This window comes from Cervus elaphus, chromosome X (assembly GCF_910594005.1).
Source record: "Cervus elaphus chromosome X, mCerEla1.1, whole genome shotgun sequence".
Classification (NCBI taxonomy): domain Eukaryota; kingdom Metazoa; phylum Chordata; class Mammalia; order Artiodactyla; family Cervidae; genus Cervus; species Cervus elaphus.
In genome coordinates this window covers 53,784,759-53,792,945 of record NC_057848.1, presented here as the reverse complement: position 1 = coordinate 53,792,945, position 8,187 = coordinate 53,784,759, and positions in this window count along the sequence as shown.

Sequence of the window (8,187 nt, the reverse complement as noted above, 5' to 3'; positions counted from 1 at the left end):
GCACTTACTAGCCTGCCCGGATATCAGTCACCACTCGATATCAATAACATTCTTCAGCTCATGAAGATTGCCCAGCTGAAACTTTGCTTTTAGTCTATAACTAAACTTTGAGAACTAGCTACTCAATTTTCAAACTTTCTTTCCTTGGCCTCTCCAAAGTGAGTCCTTTTAAGTACAAAACTATGTCCATGTTCAACCACCTGTAAGCTTGATTGGTGTCCTCTGAATTTTCAACTGTTCACCAAGCCATGTAATTACTGAGAGAAATAAGATATGGCCAGGCCTTTGAGTCCAAGAGGTGTACAGTCTTGTAAATAAAGCTTTTATGAACTTTAAATTTTACATGCCACTTGTTGAGAAACATTGGTTCTCTCTCCTCCTGGCTTATAAGCACAGCATCAGAATCACTCTGGCATTCCAGCTGCCTTTCTTTGCCATGAAAGAAGTTTTCATCTTTTTTTTTCTCTTTCTTCATCAAAAAGACAAAAGGGTAGGGAGAGAAGGAACTAATATTTGTTGAACACTTCTTTTAGCAGATGTTTTGCATAAAAGGCATTTGCTTTTAAACTACACAACAACCTAATGAGTAGGTATTGTCCTTATTTTGCAGATGACATAGCTGAAGGGCATTGAATTTACACAATTTGTCCAAGGTCACCTAGCTAGCAAAAGACCAAGTTGGGATTTGATGGTATTTCTGGCTTAAAAGCACATCATACTCTCTCCACTCTACTACACTACTATCCCTGTGTAAATCAATACCTGTACTCCAGAGTAAATCTCTTTTTCTCGGCACTAGCACAGAAGATTGGGTTCTTTCCATAGGCTCTGGTATCACATTTCCTCACCACTAGCCCCATTCTGTGATCCTCCACTACCAATGGATGTTAGAATGCTTTCTCCAACTTCCTCATCTACTCTGAATTGAGTCCTCTGTGTAGACATCATCTTTGAGAACCTGAAAAATCTATCTTCTCTATCACTTGATCACCCTCAAAATGAATTCCCTCATGTTCACCCAAAGAAACTAAGAAGGGCCCTAAAAATGTATCTAGTGAATTTCCCAAGATTGCATTCTAGAAAGAATGAGGCCATCTTTTGCTCTTAATGGCTTCCTTAGAGAAAGAGGTAACACTGTTCTGGAAAAGAAGGAGGGGAGGAGGAAGAAAAGGAGAATAAGAAGAAGGAGAAGGAGAAGAACGACTTCTTGAATTTGTCTTCAGTTCAGTCACTCAGTCGTGTCCAACTCTTTGTGACCCCATGGAATGCAGCACACCAGGCCTCCCTGTCTACCACTGACTCCTGGAGTTTACTCAAACTCATGTCTACTGAGTTGGTGATGGCATCTAATCATCTCATCCTCTGTTGTCCCATTCTCCTCCCACCTTCAATCTTTCCCAGCATCAGGGTCTTTTCAAATGAGTCAGCTCTTAGCATCAAGTAACCAAAGTACCTGGAGTTTCAGCTTTAGCATCAGTCCTTCCCATGAATATTCAAGATTGATTTCCTTTAGGATGAACTGGTTGGGTCTCCTTGTTGTCCAAGGGACTCTCAAGAGTCTTCTCCAACACCACACTTCAAAAGCATCAATTCTTCAACACTCAGAATACTGAGCGTTGACTACTGGAAAAACCATAGCTTTGACTAGATCGACCTTTGTTGGCAAAGTATTGTCTCTGTTTTTTAATAAGCTGTCTAGGGTGGTCATAACTTTTCTTCCAAGGAGCAAGCATCTTTTAATTTCATGGCTGAAGTCACCATCTGCCATGATTTTGGAGCCCCCAAAAATAAAGTCTATCACTGTTTCCACTATTTCCCCATCTATTTGCCATGAAGTGATAGGACCGGAGGCCATGATCTTAGTTTTCTGAATGTTGAGTTTTAAGCCAACTTTTTCACTCTCCTCTTTCACTTTCATCAAGAGGCGTTTTAGTTCTTTACTTGCTGTCATAAGGGTGGTGTCATCTGCACATATGAGGTTATTGATATTTCTCCCGGCAATCTTGATTCCAGCTTGTGCTTCATCCAACCCAACATTTCTCATGATATACTCTTCATATAAGTTAAATAAGCAGGGTGACAATATACAGCCTTGATGTATTCCTTTCCCAATTTGGAACCAGTCTGTTGTTCCATGTCCAGTTTTAACTGTTGCTTCTTGACCTGCATACAGGTTTCTCAGGAGGCAGGTCAGGTGGTCTGGTATTCCCATCTCTTGAACAATTTTCCACAGTTTGCTGTGATCCACACAGTCAAAGGCTTTGTGTGGTAGTTTGAGCATTCTTTGGCATTGCCTTTCTTTGGGATTGGGATGAAAACTGACCTTTTCCAGTCCTGTGGCCACTGCTGAGTTTTCAAAATTTGCTGACATATTGAGTGCAGCAGTTTCACAGCATCATTTTTTAGGATTTGAAATAGCTCAACTGGAATTTCATCACCTCCATTAGCTTTGTTCGTGGTGATTCTTCCTAAGGCCCACTTAACTTCACATTCCAGGATGTCTGGCTCTAGGTGAGTGATAACACCATCATGATTATCTGGGTCATGAAGATCTTTTTTGTGTAGTTCTTCTTTGCCTTACCAAAGGGTTTTTAGGGATGTAGTGGTAGATCCTTCCCTGATGCTATCTGAAACCCAGAAAAATTTGGGTCCTATGTTAACAGATTATGATAATTGGGAATAAAGGCCAGTTTAAATTGTAGGAATAACCCTATTTAAGAAAATCTACTACCTAAATGTCTATACTTATAAAACAGAGATAGAGCAATTGGACAAGTAGTCATAATACAAAATACTCCTCACTCTTCAAAAATTTGCTACAGGACTTCTTTTCTTAGAAAGGCCCCCTGATCAATTAGAAATTGGAGTAGTTTTACAAAAGTTAAAAGATATAATACTTTTAAAGAGCACACTTACTGTATAATTGAAGATATACCCATAGTGGGACTATGCATGCAGCAAGCATTCGGTAATTATTTTCTGACTGAATAATAGAAAGGAAATCTGAAACACAACTATTTCCCTCTGAGTATAGTCAATAACTTGAATTAATAGCTTTAAAAGGTTGTCAAATATCTGAGGTATTTGCTTTAATGAATAGACATAAATCATTTGCAATCAGCAATATTGATTTATACCATGTGTGCTTGATTCTCTTAAAGAGTCTTAAGTATGATCCCTGCAACCTTGTTTACAATATTAATTTTCTCAATATATTTTTCCTTTATAGCTAGTGCGATAGTGAGGCTATGTAGATCACTATTCAGACAATTCCATATTCATAATGAGTTCAAGAAATTAACCACAAATCAAAGCCTGAAAAGAGTGACTGATATTTTTAAGGGGATCTCCTAGTAGTCTTGAACCAAAAGGAGAGGGTAGAAGTTTGAAAACACTTTTTATTAGCTGTTGATTTATTATTGAACATACTCAAGAGGAAATAGTTGTATTTCTGGATCTTTAGCTTATTTATGCAGCAAACAATTGGTGCTAACTATGTGCAAAGATTTCCATCACAGATCTATATTCAGTTTTATACTAAGTAAGCACCTCAAAAATAGATGTGCATTTTAACACAAATTAAAGAGAAAATATTTTGAAAGGAAGCTTAGAAAGACTGAACTAGAGGTGGAGAGAAAGGAAAACGGTTCAGAGATAATATGAAACTGGGATCAACCAAGGTGGAAGGTGCTAGATAAAGAGGAACCGTAGCTTCAGATCAAGCTTTCCCAATATCCCAGCGTTGCTGAGGGTTGGCCCCATTCATCACAACCGGGAAGTCTGGCTTTCAGAGTAGTAACTGGCTGCTCTGACCTAGCAAACTTCAGAGTTTAGGATTTGGTAAGAAATTCATTGGCACGAGACATTCTGTATGCTCTCTGTATACTCGACCATTTTAACTTCCCCAGTGCAAGGAGAAAACACTACCCATGGGAAACAAGCTAAAGGGAAATTGATTTTCATAAGAACATATTGAGCAAACAGGTAGGACCTGACTCCCTAATGGGAAGAAGCAAAGGCAGGATATTAAGTTGGGCAGTTAGAACAGCAGCTAGACTGAGAATGCTCGTGATGGGGGATCCTTATTCTCTGTCAAGATGAAGCTGTCCTGATCATAGGGTCATAAACCAGCCCCTCTGTAGAGGAAAAGGACAGTGAGAGGTAAGAAAAATCTCTCTGGACTTCTGTCAAGAGTGACCATTTTAGAGCTTGCAGATTTTGGCAGGGATGGGAAAAGTGTTATACCAATAAACATTTATTAAGATCTTACTGGGGACTCATGTCTTATGGCAGATTATGTGAAGGAGATCAGAAGAGAACAAAATACTGTAAGATTGTACCTAGCTTTGAGACATTGTTAATAACAATTTTGTTAGGGAAACAACTGAAGAGTAATCACACACACAGGTACACACTGTCAAATGAAAATGAGATTGAGCACTTACAGAGTGCTAGGCACCTCACCAATACTTCATATGGATTTTCCCATTTAACTCTAATGAAAACACTATGAGGTGGTTTTATTATTATAATTATTCTCTATTTTACAGCTGAGAAAATTGAAGCACCAAGAGGTTAAGTTACTTGTTCAGAGTCACACAGAGTATGTGGTGGAGCCAGAACAGAGACTCAAGTCTGTCTGACACAAAAGATCAGGCTCTTAACTACTACAGAATACTCCTTTCCTGTGACACGATAAATTTGGTACAGACCAAAGACACCATGGGACTGTGACTATTGCAGCGTCCTAACCACTGTAAATCTGTCAAGATCAGCAAAGAAGAGGAGTCTAGGAGCAGAAAGCTTCAAAAAGAAAATGTGAGTGGTGACAGATAGTGTTCTTGAGTGCTACAGGGTGGGGATTAGAGAGCAGTGAGGAAGAGGAGTACTGAGGTTTCTCCATTGTTAGAGCCAAACACCAGGACGATGAGTGAAAGATGCAAAAAAATAAATGTCACCACTATTCAAACGCATAGCACCATGAGTATATGAACAGGTAAATGTTAGAAAGATGGATCAGATTGTTTCAGTTCTCCTGGATATAAGGATATGGAGCAGGCATGGGAAGTCTAGCAAATGCTATTTTTTGACTCAGAGGACAAGATGAACATAAGAAGTCAACTAGAAGAATATAACTGGCTAGAAAGTAAGCCCCTCATTCAAACTGGATATTTGGCATTGTGGAGAGCCAGTTTTTCGAGGATGGTTTATTGACAGAATGTTTTCAGGATTCCACCAATTTCATATTTTTGCTATAAAGTAACAACTAGAGTCTATGTTGAGGTAAAGAGAAATTTAGGTCTTTATACAGTTTATTTAGACCCCCCCAAATTTTTGTATGCAATATCTTGACAGTGGGGAATGAAAGGATGAGCCTATTACTCTTTGCACAACTTACTAGGAAAATTGCTGCCATTCAGCACATTTAGGCTAGGTATGTCACATTATGACATATCACATATCTTTTGGCCCAAGATATTTCCTGGCCCATTCACTGTCTATCATATTGACAAATGGAACAGAACAGGAGAAAAAGTATTTGGCACCAAAGAATGTAGTTGAATTAGGAATATCTGTCACCAGGTCTCAGTAATGCCTATCTCCCAGTCTGTTTCTGGGTCTCAATAATGTTTGTTCCAGGCATCTCAACAATGCCTCTCTCCAGGTTTCAATAATGTCTATCTCTAGGTCTTAAGATGCAAAAACACAAATAATGAAATCAATCTCCTGGACACCAAGGGGTTACTTGTGTTAATGTACAATTCCTCTAAAAAAAATGAAAAGAAAGTGAAGTCACCCAGTCGTGTCTGACTCTTTGTGACCCCATGGACTGTAGCCTAACCAGGCTCCTCCATCCATGGAATTCTCCAGGCAAGAGTACTGGAATGGGTTGCCATTTCCTTCTCCAGGGGATCTTCCCAACCCAGGGATCAAACCCAGCTTTCCTGCATTGCAAGCAGATGCTTTACCTTCTGAGCCACCAGGGAAGCCTAAAAATAGTGAGCTGTCTATAATGTTCCACCAGTTGTGTTCAAAGGGAAATAAACTTTAAATCAAATTTTCCTGCTGCATGGCACAACCTTGAATTATTCAAGAAAGACACTACTTATATATTAGGTGCAGACAAATACTGTTTGATTCCACTTAACCTAGGTACCTAGAATAGTCAAATTCATAGAGTCAGAAAGTACTTTGGTAGATGCTAAGTTGCAGGGGGTAGATGTGGGGTGGGGAGGGGGAGTCAGTGTTTAATGGGGACAGAGTTTCGGTTTAGGGAGGTGGAAAATTCAGGAGATGGATGATGCGGAGAGTTGCACAAAAATGTGAATATAATTAGTTCCTTGGAACTGTACAGTTAAATATGGTTAAAATAGTATGTTTGATATCATGTGACTTTTACCACAATTTTCAAAAATTAAAAAAAGAAAGACACTACTTATAGAGAGAGTTGACCAAAAAAATCAACTTCATCTATTGATAAAAGACACAGTATAGTACTACTTTAGGATTTCTTCTCTGCTTTGCTCTTTCAAAGACTCTGCTCTGGGTAGTTTTCCTGTTCACCAGCCTAACATCTCTCAGATATCACTTTCAGGAACAGGTTTATATGTGCTTAGACTAAGGGATGACCTAAACAGTAAGGACTGGGCTACCAAGATGATCTTCTGTACCTACTAATTATCCCTGATACCATTGAACAATTGCTCCTGATACCAGTATAGTATAACTTTGGGGAGAATAAAGAGCTAAGGGCACATTTGTGTATCATGTGTTTGTTGCTTTAAAAAGAAAAAGGATAGAGTTGGGAGTCTGAAGAAAGCGAGAGCACTGAGTTTCTAATTGTTTTAGGATATATGACAAGATGATTTAATATATGTATACATTATGAAATGATTACCACAATCAAATTAACACATCCATCACCTCACTTAAGTCACCTACTTTTTTGGGGTGAGAGCACTTATCTACGCTTTTAGCAAATTCAAGTATACAATGAAATACAATTAACTATTGTCACCATGCTGTACATTATTCATCTTATAACTGAAAGTTTGTACCCTATGACCAACATCTTCCCATTTTCCCTACAGCACGTACCTAGCCCCTGATAACCATGTTTCTAGTCTCTGGATCTATGAGCTCATCTTTTTTAGATCCCACATATAAGTGAACTCATACAGCCTCTGTCTTTCTCCATCTAACTTATTTCACTTAGTATAATGCCCTCTAGGTTCATCTATATTGTTGCAAATGACAGGAATTTCCTTTTTAGGGCTGAATAATATTCTATTGTATGTATGTACCACATTTTATTTGTTTATCCATCGGTGGACATTTAGGCTGTTTGGTATCTTGGCTATAATGAATATTGCTGCAGTTAACATGGGGATGCAGATATCTCTTTGAGATATTGATTTCATCTCCTTTGGATACATACACTGCAGTGAATTTGATGGATCAGATGATATCTGACAGGTATAGTCAGATCATTGCTCTCCTTATCAAGCTGTATATTTCTCCCTTCCTGCATTAATCTTCAGCCATTCTTCAGATTCCTCCTCATCACCCCTTTTTCCAAGAGGATTGATTCTAGAAGAGGTAATGGGTTCGGGCTCCTTCTCTAGTCTCTCACTTCCTAGTTATGTTGCCACACTTCCGATTTCATTACTGTATTTTGCAACTATTAGCATCTTGAAGATGGTGCAGGAGGTAAATTTGGATGATTTTCTTTTACTCTGGGCACCAAACAATTTTTCATGTTAATGAATATTTTTTTGCAATTATAAGGACATAAGAAAATTAATACAAAGGCAAGTCATGATTAAAGGAACATCAAGGGAAAGGGGGAAAGGGCATATGTTTAATTAGATTTTCTGGGTAACTGAAGGGTAAGAACAAAGCTGTTTTCTATTGTATTTGCTTAAAAGAAATATTCCACTAAGCTGTCTGAGTCCACTGTTCAGACTTAGGAAATCAAGTATAATGATATACTTGAATCACTCTTTACTGATTGAGGATTTTTCAGAGCTTCCAGCCATTATTCTGAGGATTAATTTTGATTGGTCAGAACTACAAACAAAATGAAGAGAAGAAGTGTAGAACTGAATGTATTCTGACCCCAGAATATCTCCTAAAAATTGTTTTCTTGACTAAGCTTGTTTCATTATGTCTTTCATGCACACAAAG